General features: G+C 41.1%; 1 non-coding gene across 1 annotated transcript; it reads left to right on the forward strand.

Moving 5' to 3' along the window:
- Nucleotides 1-11,608: 11,608 nt before the first annotated feature.
- trnac-aca (transfer RNA cysteine (anticodon ACA)) lies at nucleotides 11,609-11,681 on the forward strand. Its single transcript has one exon. It is a non-coding gene; the product is annotated as a tRNA-Cys (tRNA).
- Nucleotides 11,682-15,811: the final 4,130 nt, after the last annotated feature.

Raw genomic sequence — 15,811 nt, forward strand, 5'->3', positions numbered from 1 at the left:
AGGAGAAATGAATCCTCAATGTCTACAGTCTCACCTAAATATTACTGCAATTGTAGTTTGTGAGCTCTGATGTTCGCTGAAACCGTGTCCACACACACAAAAAAATGAACGATTCTCTCCTACTATAACCAGAGCCTTTTCTTTCCATGTTCAAACTTTGATCAAAGTTGAATTTAGGATAAAATGCGCGAATTCATCAAATCATAGTGTAGTAATTTTTAAAAAAAGATTTCCTTCTAATATGCTGCGAAATTGATGTCATATATTTTTAAAAATCAAGAGAATGAGAAAGAGTTTCTCACAGACTCTGGATTGTGCCTGAAGATAGGGATTTAAGTTAAGAAATTTAGACACCAACATTTTGACCGGAATTTTTCAAGAATCTTTCATACAGACAGCCTCCACTACTGAGAAGGAGGTAAACAGGTTGATGTTAACAACATCTAATCCCAGACGCTAGAGGTCAAACACTATCTGGACTTGGCTGACATCCTTTCCTGTTGGAGCAGCGATTTCCTACTATTGAATCATGCAAAACTGAGGCCTCTGTCTTCATTCCCCAAAACAAATCCACTGACTCGCCACTGAGTAGAGAGTGTGGTCTTGGAAAAGCACAGCAGGACAGGCAGCATCCGAGGAGCAGGAGAATCGACGTTTCAGGCAAGTGTCTTTCATTTGGAATGAGGCTTGTGCGCCGAGGCGGGAGAAAGACAAATAGGAGGAGGCAAGGTATCTGAGAGTGTGATAGGTGGTTGAGGTGGGGGAAATGGTGATAGGTCAAAGAGCAGGGTGGAGTGGATCGGCGAGAAGGAAGATGGACAGATAGGAAAGTTCATGAGAGTGGTGCCAACTTGGAAGGATCGAAATGGGATAAGATGGCGAAGGGGAAATGAGAAATATATTGAGGTCCACATTGATGCCGTGTGGTTGATGGGCCCCAATGTGAAAGATGAAGCCTTCTTCCTCCTGGCGTTGGGTGGTAAATGTATAACGATGGTGGATGCCCAGGACCTGCATGTACTTGGCTGAGTGGGAGGGAGAGTTAAAGTGCTCGGCCATAGGGCAGTGATGTCGCTTGGTGTGGGAGTCCCAGAGATGTTGTCTGAAGCGCTCTCCAATTAGGCATCCTGTCTCTCCAATGTAAAGGAGACTACATTGGGAGCAATGGATAGAGTAAATGTAATGTGTGGATTTGCAAGTAAAGCTCTGATGGATGTGGAAGAATCATTTGAGTTTTTGGACAGAGTTAAAGGCAAAGGTGTGGGTGAAATTTGCAAATCCTGTGATGGAATGGGAAGGTGCATGGAGGGGAAGGTCGTTTGGTGTGTGGCATGGAGCTGACAAGGGAGTCACGGAGGGAATGATCTTCACAGAAAACGGCTAGTGGTGGGGAACGAAATACATGTCTGCTGGTGGAGTCCGTTTGCACGTGCCGGAAATGGTGGAGGATGATATGATAACAACGCAGGTTGGTGGGGTGGAAGGCAATGACCAGGGGGATTCTACCTTTGTCATAGTTGGAGGGTGGGTCTTGAGTGCGGAGTTGCTGGAAGTGGATGAGATGCCCTAGAAGGTAGCATTGGCCTCGTTGGTGTAGAAATTGCCTCACCACTGACTGAATTTCTCCTTGACTATTGTCTGAGTCTGAACGAGTCACGTCATAACCATGGTGAGATACATCCCCACGTATGCATACTTGCACCTTATTAACATTATACGGCTTTTCGACGTCTCTGCTCTTTTGCAGCTCAAACTCTCTTCCATTCCTTTGGTCTAAACTATCCTAATGCACTTCCATCCGTCCTCTCATATTCCCACTCTACTCTGGTCTCACACCCTCTGCCTCTATGTATGCCTGTACTTGATCACTGCAGAGTGTTTTATTGTGACTTATCTGAATGACGTTTTTAGCACCGCCTATTTTCACAACCGTGTGCTGCTGCCTTCGCAGCTTTACCTTTCCACACGAGCTCCCACATGGTGGAAGGGATGAAGTTGAGGACTGTTCACCCAATGATGCAATCCTGAGGTCTTCAAAAAAAATCTGATGCCCGTGGGAGAATTCACAACAGGGGTTGTTCATCCATCACGGCTCATCTAATTATCTAAGATTTGGTTAGTTTATTCAAATCTTTTCACTGTCTCCGCAACATCTATCGTTGTAATGTCCTACAGCCCACTCAAGAACAATTAGAGGTGGTCACTAAATGCCAACCCAGTCAGCGAATCCGACATCCAAGACGTTTTTAAAATAATGCTGTCTCAGATATTTGCATTCCCTCGAATTCCAACCTTTTGATCATGCTTGATTTTAACTCTTTTTTGCCTATCGCCCGAAATTTCATGTGTCAAAGCCATAAAGCATGAAATCTCTTTATTAAGGAGATCTCATAATGCCGTTAGGTCAGGAGTTACTCACCAAGTGATGAAGAAAAACTGATACGTGTTCAAATCAATGGCAGTAACATTGTATCAATACTGCATCGTGCCTTTCATCTAATGGAAACTTCAAAGGTTTTCCTCTGACTGGAGTTTAAGCATATCTTGATCGCAGTCGCATAACGAGCTATTGCAAAGCTTACAAAGTGTTATATCAAACAAATGATCAAACAAGTAAGTTTAAAGTAGTATTTTACACCACAAATCTCTGTTTGCATCACAAACCTCGGTTGATGGAGTTTGTTCTGCGAGAGGTCATCATTGTTATGTCAGTATAAAAGCACCACTTTCGCACATGGCTCTGCAGCTCAGTGATGAGAGCTCTAACCTTGTTTGCCAGTGACCATGAGCTCGAGTCCCACTGGGACTTTGCTGCGTTTTCGCACATATACTGCAGCAAACATCCGAGCGTGCTTTCTCGCTGTTGTTTAGAATTCTTTCTGATGAGAAAAACGTGAAGCCATTTTCTCCAGGGCTAATCTGTTTGAGTTTGCAGTTCCACTTCGATCAACATGAGAATAACACGCAGCTGACCCGAACAATGCTCCAGTTTGACAGGAAGAACAACATGAGACTGTAGAAGCTGTAGAGCAACGTGGAAACAGTGGCAGAGGAAACGTACGGGTAAGCGGATTAATGATTCTGTTCCTATGTAGCGACTAAACAACTACGAAGTAAACAGGCAGGAGGGTGCAAGATCACAGGAAGCCAAGCTGCCTCAAGAGGATACTTTTAGCATGTATCAATTCTTCATGTCTGGGCCTGTCCTCGAATGGCAGCCGACTGCCTGATTACCCTTTTGCGTACGAAAACAGGCTCTGGTTTTAAAGTCTAAAGTGAAGGAAGAAGAAGCCAAATGGTGAAATTCCTCATGAAGTCGGTCTCTCCTGAGGCCTTTGTCACTCTCGCCAGGTGTGTCTGTATATTTACCTTTATAGGTGAAAATGAGGTTCAGTTCTCTTTTGGGTCATGAACAAAACTAACCGAATCTGACTTCACTCCCATATGTTGTTTCATTTGAGGTTAATGGTTTGCAGGGAAAGTATCATTGAGATGAACGCTTCAGACGCCAGACTGCGGGCCAAACACTGCAAACTGGAAATGAGAATGTATGGATTTCGATGAGTGGAACTAACATCGTGCATTATTGTATGCTGTAAAACCACGTGTGTCACGAACAATTTTTTTGGAAGAAACTTCTCAACGCAGATAAACAAAGCTATTATGTTAACAGAAACTGCATTTGCACAAGACGTGCAACCTGGTCGATTAGCGTTTTTTGATTCAGCGCTTCCACCATTGTGGTTTGGGTTCATTTTCTGGTCAGGGAATCAGGATTTATTATTCCTGTCAGGGAAAACAACAGATGCAGAGCATCTCTGATAAGGATTGCATTTCACACGCGTTTGCATCTGACTTGCAATTTTGCTGCAGGACCGCACAGTGGCTCACTGATTAGCGATACTGCCTTAAAGCGCAAGAGGCCTACTTTGACTCCAACTCGATCAACTGTAGGTAAGATGACTACTTCAGGAGCGAATGGAGAGTCATAAGCTAGGTAACTGTTTTTGGAGGGCTATTTCCTGGAGGGTCGGTGTGGATTTGTTGCATTAAATGGCCTATTTCTGAACTTGTGCAGCATGGAAACAGACCCTTCGGTCGAACCCGTCCATGACAATCAGATATCCCAAACCAATCTTGTCCCACCTGCCAGTACCTGGCCCATATCCATCCAAATCCTTCCTATTCATATACCCATTCAGATGCCTGTTAAATGCTGCAATTGCACCAACTTCCACCACTTCCTCTGGCTGCTCTTTCCATACACTACCGCACTCTGTGTGAAGAGGTTGCCCCTTAGGCCTCTTTTATATCCTACCCCTCGCACCCTCTACCTATGCCCTCTAGTGCTGGACTACCCCACCTCAGGGAAAAGACTTTGCCTGTTGATCCACTCATAATTTTCAGAGAAGGGGGAAAAGTGAGGAATAACAGTCTCTTCCCCGTGAGGGATCGATCCAATATGCGACAAACAACCGAATCACCAGTGACTGAAATAGCTCCATCCTCCCTACACTGGTAATGGCATTATACACCATTAGAGTGGGTTTGCCTGTGTTGAACTGGACACAGCATTCTTTCTGAAGACGGACTTTACTGGGATATAGAGACCTGGCAAAACACATGGAGGGATATGCCTGGAATCAGAAGACGTCAGGAAGAATGAACAGCGTTTACTTGGAAATAAAAACATTGCAAAGGAATCCACTGAGATCCTGTGGGATAAAGCCATTAGAAAAGACAAGGCGGGGATTCATGGGGAGGTGGAGCAGACAAATAGATCGCATGGCCTGAAACCAGGAAAAAGTGATTTGTGTCCATACGGAAATTTTCTAAATGATGTGAATTTGGTGAGAGTAAACAGAAAGAAAATTTATTCATACAGATGGCTGTAAAACTGGAGTTTACAACTTCGAAACCAGTGATGAATGATAAAGAAAGGTTTGGAGCATAGCTTGTTTTTTTTTCATTGTAATGTTTTTGAAATTGGGACTTATTTCTTTTTTTCAGAGAAAAGTAATTTCAGGCGCGGACAGACACACAAGGAATGAATTTAACGGGGACAGAGGGTCTGCTCTGTAGGGATGGGGTTGTGTTAAGTACACACTCTCTAATTGGTTAACTTTAATTGGAAAGCAATTGTATAACACATACAACTGAATACGACTAAATGTGAAAATTATTACGAACGGTTTAGCAGCTCAATCTAAGTGAACTTCTATAAATTTAAAAGAACTGAGCTATTTGCTTTAGTTCAGCATTAAAGAGAAGCTGCTTAGCTCAGTCTGCTGCATAACTGTTTTATGATACAAAGTGTTCCCAATATTGTGGGATCAATTCTCGCAACGTCTCATTTTACCATTACGATCCTGATATCCCCACTCACCTAATCTATTCGACGATGGCGAGAATCAAAGGGATATTATGCCATAGTGAGGTGGAAATGACCTGCTGAGAAACACACAATTTTTTTCATCTGTTGCATTGGACATTTGGTTGCAATCACAGAGGAGGTATTGAGTGAATTTGCTGCTCACTTATCTCACCCAAAAATATCCCGTGACAAGACTCGAAACATATTCCTGTTTGAATTCTCAAAGCTTCATAATAGTAATTTAAAAAAAAATATCATTTCGATTCGAATTTTTCCAACAACATTGAAAATATCCAAAGATATAAATATCATTCTTTTTTATTGTTTTAATAACCTGTATGAGTTTAAAGCAATTGCAATAACATGAAACGATATAAGCGTCCTTTTCACAATTTAACACAGTGTATGATGAGCGGTTTGAGAAATCGAATCCATCTCAAACATCACTCCTGTATCTCTATTAAGAGTTGGATATTCTCCTCGGGAATATTTCTGTGTGGTCGTATGTAGCGGAGGCATTTCCCAAGGGCAGGCCACTCCACAAAATCAAAAGTTAGATCTTTAGAGTGAATGCTACTTTATTCAACGTTCTATTGCAACGTGTGTGTGTGTGTGTGTGTGTGTGTGTGTGTGTGTGTGTGTGTGTGTGTGTGTGTGTGTGTGTGTGTGTGTGTGTGTGTGTGTGTGCGTGTGTGTGTATGTGTAAGAATTCAAAACGTTGTGAATTGATGGTCAGCCAAATGAATGTTCTTCCTGTAGAATTTGGGTGGCAAGAGTCACTAGTAATGTCCCAAGTATGTGCAACTGTGGGAAGTGCATCCAACTCTAGTTTCTTGGTAAGTGTCTATTGAAACTGGAGCTGGACGTTGGATTATTCGGGAGACTGAGGAGATAATTGAGAGGAGTTTTTGGCAGGCCGTAACACCTCAGGTATGCGATGCGGTTATAAGCATAGCATACCGTTATTGATACTTTTGAGGGGGAATAACTTAGGAGGGGTAACACATGGGGTACAGGTCTCTCGCACAGAGTTTGTTCCTGTTGCTCAAAAGAGATGTGGGGACAGGAAGAGAGCATTATTTTTGGAGACTTCATCGTGAGAGAAACAGATTGCAAATTCAGTGGGTGGGGACACACTTATGACTGGTATGTTGCCTCCCAGCTCCCAGGGCTTGTAATGTCTCGCATCGTGTTTGTGCGATTCTTAAGGGAGAGGGGGAGTAGTCCCAAGTCATGGTCCACATATGAAACAACAACATTGGTAAGAAATGCCATATAAGGCTGAAATTCAGTGAGCCAGAGTGACATCTTCGATCTAGATCAAACAGAGTTGTTCTCTCTGATTTGTTACCCATGACACGTCGTGCAGAGATGAAGAGTAGGTAGCGAGCTTTTGAACATAAGGCTACCGGGATGATACAGAGAGGCAGGATTTGGATGCCTGGATAATTGTGTCTTATTCTGAAGTAGGTGGTACCTCAACAAATAGAATAGTTTTCACCTGAACCACAGGAGAACCAATATTCTGGGGGTGGTGAGGGGAGTTGGGATAATTTGCTAATGCTCTTCTGGAGGGTTTGCGTGAACTCAGCAGCACAATGGGAACATGAATTGCAGGTCAGTTTTACAGGAGGTTTTGAGTAGTGAGGACATAACTAGGTTTGCAAGAGGGTTCTGGCAAGGATGAAGATGGTTCCAAGTGTGTTTACTTCATCGCCAGGAGCATCTGGAATAAGGCAGATGAACTTAGAACATGTTAACTGGGAGTTCGACGTTGTGCCCATTTCAGAGACATGAATGGAGCACTGGGAGTTCCTAGTGCCGCAGTTTCGATTTTTCAGTAAGAACAAGGAAGGTGGGTAAGGAGGGCGAGGTGTGACATTATTAGCCAAGGACAGCATTACGGGAGCGAAAATAATATTTGATGAGCACTCTACGGAGTCTACTGTGCTAGAAAAGTCTGATATTAGACTCAGGAAAGGAGAGGTCACTGTGAATGGAGTTTTCAATAGCCCACTGAAACATTCCAGAGATGAAGAGGAAAAGATTGCAAAGATGATTCTGAATAGGACCGAAAATAACGGAGTGTTGTTATGGGGAATTTTAACTTTACCAATAATGATTGGAAAGTTTATAGTTTGAGTAAATCTGATCGGTAAGTTTTTGTCCAATGTGTGCAGGAGGATTTCCTGACATAGCATATAGTCAGGCCAACAAGAAGCAAAGCCACATTGGAATTGGTACAGGGTAATGTACCAATCTGTTCGATGTGGAGGGAAGTGAGCACTTTGGTGATCGGAATAGGTGGTACCTATTCATCTGTGTCACAATTGAAAAAAGGCAATGCTGTCGAGAAGAATATTGTGATACAAACGATTAGAATACACGAAATTAATGTTTGTAAGGAGTTTCTGTTGGCAATTCTTGAAAGTGTGAAAAAAGATCTGTCCGTTGGGCTTGATGGGATGTATCCTAGGATTCTCTGGGAATAATGGGTGGAGACATTTAACTGTGGACTTTGTGTCATTGGCGTCTCTGGGAACATTGTTCCCAGTGGCAAAATTCTGATTTTTTTGTTTCTCATACACTTAAATACTGCTTCACCATTTGCTGCGATAATTTTAAGTGCTGTCTCGACAACTCTCCAACATTATTCAGTCCAATTCTAAAATTTGACACATCGTCCAAATTCGTGGACTCTGTAACCTGACTTATTAATGTTTCCTTATTAAATTTTAATGGTCCTCTTTCTTTATGCCCCAAATTGGTCTCAGATGATCTTAGTTTTGTGGATTCTTTTGATATATCTCTGATCGCAAACAGCACTGACGCAACTCCGTTATGGAAATAAGCTGGCTACTCCGAACCATAAAACCTCAACATAGTCTTTAATAATTGACGTCGCCTTTCCAGTGCACCATGTGATTCTGAATGGTACACAGTGGCTTTGATTCATTTTAATCCGAAGCTATCTATATACTCCCTAGAAAGTTGGATGTGAAGTTTGACCCTTGATCTAATTGTATCTCTGATAGTAGTCTTTATTTAGTTTTTTTTTAAAAAAACTCGTAATTTTTCCTCAATCGTTTTAGCTGTCATCTTGCAGAATTGAACAGCATTTGGAAATCTCGTCAATACATCCAGTTATGTTAATTAATACTTATTCCCATCTTTTCTTGGATATAGGGAACCTACACAATGCATCAAGACAATTAAGACAGATTCCTTGAACGCTGCAGCAGGTAGTAAAGGTGCAGGCTTTATTTTTTCCCATGGTTTGAAACGTATGACACGTCAGGCAAAATTCAATTACATTCATCTGCAATCCAGGCCAGTAAAAATATCTTTGTAGTTTAGCTTCCGTTTTCCTCACGCCTAAGTGACATCCAATATTTTGGCACATGTGGCACTCGCAGTACCACTTCTCTGTACCCTACTGGAAAAAAAAACATTCTGCCCATTTCTCACATGTTTAAATATATGTTGGTCTCCATTTCCTCCTTAACATATCATTTGCTAAGTAATATCACACAGGGATGCATTCACTCTCCTAACGAATATGTGTCTTCTGATCCAAGCGTTTTAATTTTTCATCTTTCTGCTGTAACTCAGTAGCATAGCTGAGCTGAATATACTTGCATTTTTAACGTTTGTCCCCTGCTGTGTCCCACTTACTTGATATTAAAAACATTGTAATCTTGATGCATTGTGTAGATTCCCTACATTCAATAAAAGATGGGAATGAGTACTAATTAACATAAATGGATGCAATCATTTTTCAGCTTCCTAATCTGTGCTTTTTGATTTCTCTTGCTTTCGATTGTGAGTCTGTGATCGCGTAAAGACACAATCTGGGAAAATTCCTTTATCAACGTCCTGCATTGCTACTCTTGCCTGCAGCTCGACTGGCTTTTCAACTGGAGTATGAAGCAGGCTAACCGGTGATTGAGCGATATCATTTGCAAGCACAAATTGTATTCTTGGAGCTGAGAGTTTGTCCAGAACTCCCACTACAAATTCCCCACTCTTTTCTGCCCACTCTAGCTTCACTGTACATCACTAGGCAATGTTTCGTCCCACCATGAATTCCTGTACACATAGTTCTTCAGGAGTACATATTTCCCCATCCTTCTGCATCACAGACTGAGACGATCCTGTGTCCCTATATACTGTTACCTGTCTATTTGCTACTCCTCGCCAAGGTAAATAACCTTTAACTTTGCAGTTATATTTTTCAAGCAGACATGGCACTTCCCCCTTCCCAACCTCTGATCTGTTTGTGCACTCTGATGCAGCTTTCCAGCCTCCACTGTGCTTTTTATTACCAAGCCAACAAAACATCCAGGCTTGTTTTGTTTTCCTGCATTTAATTTTACAGTGCTTTCCATAGTTCTCCAATACTGATTTCATGTGGCCTACTTTATTGCAATGAAAACCTCAGATCTTGTTCCCTTGAAGGTTTTCCTATATATCCTGTGATAAGTTATCCTCATGATCTTCACAGAGACTTAACTTTCCCTTTCCACGTGAGGATTTCTCTTTTCCCAATTTCTATCCCTCGGTCTTAAAATGATTCTGGAAGCCCATCCTTGTTTTATGGATCAGTTCATTACAATCAGCCATTTCAGCTGCACTCTTTGTCGTTTTAACAATATGCTCTTCCAGTGTAATCTTATCTTCAGCATTTATCTCCAGCGTTTTAATGTGAATTCCTTTAGTAATTGCCAATTTCTGAAGTTCAATCTCTGTCAGCCTTTCTCTCTGCTCTTCTGCTCTCTCTTCTTCGAATCGTACCTGGAACTGCTTGAAATCTGGTCTCTTTTCCTTATCTCTCGCGTCTAACTCAAGCTGCTTCATATTCAATTAACATTCAAACATCTCTGCAAATTCTCATGAATTTTCCAGCTGGGTGAAATGCTGAGCTACTGCGAGGAGTGACCTCTCCTTTTCTCACAGAAAGACGCAAATACAACCCCAACATTTTTGCTTATTCCAGAAGCCTGGCTGAATCAGTTTTTTGTAAAAATGCCAACTTTTCATCGTCCATAGTCAAACAATCCTTTGTACCTAAATGGGACATGCTTTGCCAAGAACTGTCCGCGACAATCCAAATCAACACCCGAAATGAAGACGAAGGCACATATCCGTTGCTCTTTTAATCCATCAACTATCTTCCAATTTGTTATGAGCTAGGCTAAATCATTCAAAAAGTTATTAAGCCGACAACGCAGATCGTAACATTATATTCCTTTTCGTTAAGTGTACAGTGATAATTACCCAATTAGATAATTATAAAAAATCACAAAATCACGTATACAAAAATTTAAAAATATATAGAATACCCACAGAACTTAGTCCTTCCAAAATAGACTGAATTATGTCGTTCTGAAAGAACACAACACTCCGAAAAAAAACACCTTAAACACAGTGAAAATGAAACAAAAGCATACGGTTAAAAATTAGAACGGCGATGTATTTCACCCTGACTCCAGGAAGGCAACACACCATCCTTAAATCCAGTCTTCTGCCACAAAAACCCCGGTCAGTTCCTCTCACGATGGAGTCCTGCAGCATGGAAAAGGTTAACATGATTGGTGAGTATGCGTGCGGCGAATGATCATTGGAATGAAATGTTGTCGCCTCAAAACGATAGTCGGTGAGTGAGGGCTAAAGGGGAGGTAAGCGCCAGGTGTTATAGCCCAGTTAGAGGTTTCATGTTTGGTCATTATATAATTCTGGACGCAAACATAGTGTATCTGGGGTCGCGAATTAAGCCAAAGACAGCCTGGGTCTTCTTCCCAGAAACAGACCCAAGTCAGCCGCCGCTATTCCTGGTTCAGTTTTATCTTTTTTTTTAATTTATCAGGTCCCTGCTAGTTTATCTATCTTTAATGTGAATAGAGATAAAAATAAATGATATTGTTTGAAATCATTGTTTTGGTCCATGAGGATGTGGTGTAGTTGGGAGACGTTTGGCTGTGTATTCGTGACTGGGATTGATGGGAAGGTATACACCATGAACACCTCTGTCCCTTACCTTGCTGTAAATGTTTCAGAGACGGAAATAATGGACATACGTGTTTTTGGTAGAAAAAAACCTGCTTTGAATAGTGATGAAGATTGGACTGAAGCAGTGACAGTGATTATCTTTATTGCTTAGTCAATGAGTGAACATCACTGCTATTAATCATGCCCGTGCTAACATCACGGCTCTTAATCACCCCGCTGTCCATCGTGCCAGTGGCGCAATGGGTAATGCGCCTGACTACAGATCAGGAGACTGTAGGTTCGAGTCCTACCTGGCTCGAGGGCAGTGCAGGATTTCATTACGCATTTAAAAACTGATTTCTCTGCAGCCGAAATAAGGTATGAGTTCTTCATCTGCATTAACGAGAATGCCTCCATTAAATGTCCACGATAACATGAGAGTCAATGTTCCAGCATCATCACAGGAGGGAAGCCGACGAATCGCACACGTTGGTCCTGGGTACCTTTCTATTTCACAAAGCCACCGATCGCATCACTGTTGCTCGCGGGAATGCTCGGCTTTGAGCATTTTTTGAAACTCCTTGGCCAATGCAATCAGAGAAGAATGAAGAGTTAAATGTCCAACTAATCTTTATAGAGAGTCAGTTCCAGAGTCTTCCACTTGCAGACTGATAAAGTTTTCCGACAAATCTATTCAAAGCTGTCTGAAATCTACAAACTTTAGTGATCAAACAAAAGCAAATGTTTCCTTCAATCCGTAATTCCATGCTCCTCATTATTTCGTACACGTCAATCATGTCTCCTCACCATCAGCTCTGCTCTGAGAAAAATAACTCCCGTTTTGCCTAGGACAGACCACTCAAAACATTCTTATGCAGGAAATCCAGAACGTAACGTCGCTATTTGTTTTGGTGAGTGTGTAGTAAGATTTACTTAGAATACTTTGGCTAGGTTGACTTCCAGTTTTTAAAACAGCGAGAAAATTATTCACAAAAGTAAGGAATGAATCGCAATGAACAGAATATAGAATACCCACAGAACTTAGCTATCTAAAGTAGACTTAATTATGCTTTTCAAAAAATACACAGCAGTCCTGATAATTAAGTTCCATAAACACAGAATACAAATGAAACTGGTTTACAGGTCGATATTAGAGGGGCAGAAGAAGAGAGACATGCACATCACTGGCATCGATAGGCACACTGAAAATCTTCGTGTGGCCGATACTTTGGCAATGGTTAACAAAGTATTTAGGCTCTCAAATACCTTTTGAAATTCTTGTGTTCGCTGGAATTTCTTGCCTGTTTTTAGCAATTCGGTGAGTGTAGCAGTGCCACTTCCAACAGTCAGCACAAACTTTCAGTAAAAGTCACTCAATCCAGTAAACCGTCATACTGCTCTTTTCATCAACAATTTATAAAAATCCCCCGTAACTTTCGTTTTCGTATCCAGTGGGGCTATTTTTCCGTGTTCAACGACATAGCCCAAGAAGGTGACTTTCGCTTTGGCAGATTTACTTTCAGCTAGGTTTACAAACCACCTTGACTTCCGAATTCGATCAAACAAGCCCGATAAATGCTGTAAATATTCAATCCATGAGAGACTGAATGTCACCAGGCACAACACACATCAAACAGTTGTGTATCAGACAATTATCTTGTCCGTTAACCTCTGAAATATGAGAGAAGTGTTTTCCGTACAAACTGCATTACTTTAAATTTCTGCAGTCCAGTTGGCGTTACAAAATTGCCTTTGATCTTTCTGACAAAGTTGACTGCCAGTAACCTTTGAGGAAATTCAACTTGGAAATGTAAGTTGCTCTTCCAATCTCTTCCACACAATCCTCCAACTTCAGATGCGTATATGCACCAGTCTTTCTAACAACATTGACTTTGTGATAGTCCACACATAACTGTTGGGTCTTACCTGGCTTTGGCACCATGATGATGGGTGAACTCCATTCATTGAAACTCACTTCGGTTATGCCGTCTTGTAGCATACGTGACATCTCCTTATGAACTTGCACCAACTTTATAGGGTTATGCCTGCAAGGATGTTACAAAATCAGAACAGCACTTCCTATATTTACATTATCTACAATTAGTCTAGGAATTCCCAGCTTATTTCGGCAGATCTCCCCATGCCAGTGTAATAACTCTTACGATTTTCTTCTGGAAGAGAACTGAATAACTTTACCAATATTGGACAACTTTTTCATTGTCCAATTTTATTTCAGAAACGTCCAATGCAGAATTCTCTGAAATTGATTTTTCGCAGTGTGTTGTAGTCAATAACACATTCTACCCTTGCGTTCGTTCTCTGCCAAAATACCATTAGCGCATATTCCCATCACATGTTCTGTGAGATTCCTTCACGCCAGGAGTTCCTATCAAGTGGCTAACCTCACTCAATTTCCTTTCAATTTGATAAGGTCTTCTAAACCTTGCTTTAAAGTTTTAATGATTAATGAAATTTAAAGAAATACATTGTTCCCAGTGGCAAAATTGTGGTTTTTTTTGTTTCTCATACACTTCCTGATTCAAAATTTGCTGCAATACTTTTAAGTGCTGTCTCGACAACTCTCCACCATTACTTAGTCCAATTCTAAAATTTGACACATCGTCCAAATGCGTGGTCTCTGTAATCTGACTTCTAAATTTTTCATTATTAAATGTTAATGGTCCTCTTTCTTTCTGCCCAAAATTAGTCTCACATAGTTTTAGTTTTGTGGATTCTTTCGATATATGTCAGATCACAAACAGCACTGACGCAACTCCCTTATGGAAATATCTGGCTACTCCGAACCATAAAACCTCAACATAGTCTTTAATAATTGACGTCGCCTTTCCAGTGCACCCTGTGATTCTGGATGGCACACATTAGATTTGATACGTTTTAATCCTCAGCTATCTATATACTCCCTGGAAAGTTTGCAAGTGAAGTTTGACCCTTGATCTAATTATATTTCTGATGGTCGTCTTTCCCTAGTTTTTTTTTTAAAAAATCGTAGTTCTTCCTCAATTCTTTTAGCTGTCATATTGCACAATTGAACAGCATTTGGAAATCTCGTCAATACATCCAGTTATGTTAATTAATACTTATTCCCATCTTTTCTTGGATATAGGGAACCTACATAATGCATCAAGACAATTAAGACATATTCCTTGAACGCTGCGGCAGGTGTTAAAGGTGCAGGCTTTATTATTTCCCATGGTTTTTTGGTTAGTTGAAATGTATGACACGTCTGGCAAAATTCAACTACATTCATCTGCATTCCAGGCCAGTGAAAATGTGTTTGTATTTTAGCCTCCGTTTTGCTCACGCCAAAGTGATATCCAATTTGTGGCACATGCGGCACTCGCTGCACCACTGTTCTGTACCCTACTGGGAAAAAACCATTCTGCCCATTTCTCACATGCTTGAAAATATGTTAGTCTCCATGTCCTCCTTAACATATCATTTGCTAAGTAATAACACGCAGGGATGCATTCACTCTCCTTCCAAATATGTCTTCTGATCCAAGTGCTTTAATTTTTCATCTTTCTGCTGGAACTCAGTAGCATAGCTGAGCTGAATATACCTGCATTTTTAACGTTTGTCCCCTGCTGTGTCCTACTTACTTGACAATAAAAAAAATGTAATATTGATGTATTGTGTAGGTTCCCTACACCCAATAAAAGATGGGAATAAGTATTAATTACCATAAATGAATGTAAACATATTTCAACGTCCTAATCCGTGCCTTTTGATTTATCCTGCTTTCAATTGTGAGTCTGTGATCGTGTAAAGACACAATCTGGGAAAATTCCTTTATCAACGTCCTCCATTGCCACTGTTGCCTACAGCTCGACTGGCTTTTCAACTGGAGTATGAAGCAGGCTTGCTGGTGATTGAGCTATATCATTTGCAAGCACAAATTGTATTCTTGGAGCTGAGAGTTTGTCCAGAACTCACTACAAACTCCCCACTCTTTTCTGCCCACTCTAGCCTCACTGTATGTAACAGAGCAATGTTTCGTCCCACCATGAATTCCCGTACACATAGTCCTTCAGGAGTACACATTTCTCCATCCTTCTGATCACAGACTGAGACGATCCTGTGTCCCTTAATATTGTTACCTGTCGATCTACTACTCCTGGCCAAGATAAATGAACTTTAACTTTGCAGGTATATTTTTCAAGCAGACATGGCACTTTACCCTTAGCAACCTCTGATCTGTTTGTGCACTCTGATGCAGCTTTCCAGCCTCAACATTGCTGTCTATTACCATGCCAACAGAACATCCAGGCTTGTTTTGTTTTCCTTCATTTGACTTTACAGTGCTTTCCATAGTTCTCCAATACTGATTTCATGTGGCCTACTCTGTTGCAATGGAAACCTCAGATCTTGTTCCCTTGAAGGTTTTCCTATTTACCCTGTGATAAGTTATTCTCATGATCTTCACAGAGA

Source organism: Hemiscyllium ocellatum, unplaced genomic scaffold (genome assembly GCF_020745735.1).
Source record: "Hemiscyllium ocellatum isolate sHemOce1 unplaced genomic scaffold, sHemOce1.pat.X.cur. scaffold_255_pat_ctg1, whole genome shotgun sequence".
In the NCBI taxonomy this organism is placed as follows: domain Eukaryota; kingdom Metazoa; phylum Chordata; class Chondrichthyes; order Orectolobiformes; family Hemiscylliidae; genus Hemiscyllium; species Hemiscyllium ocellatum.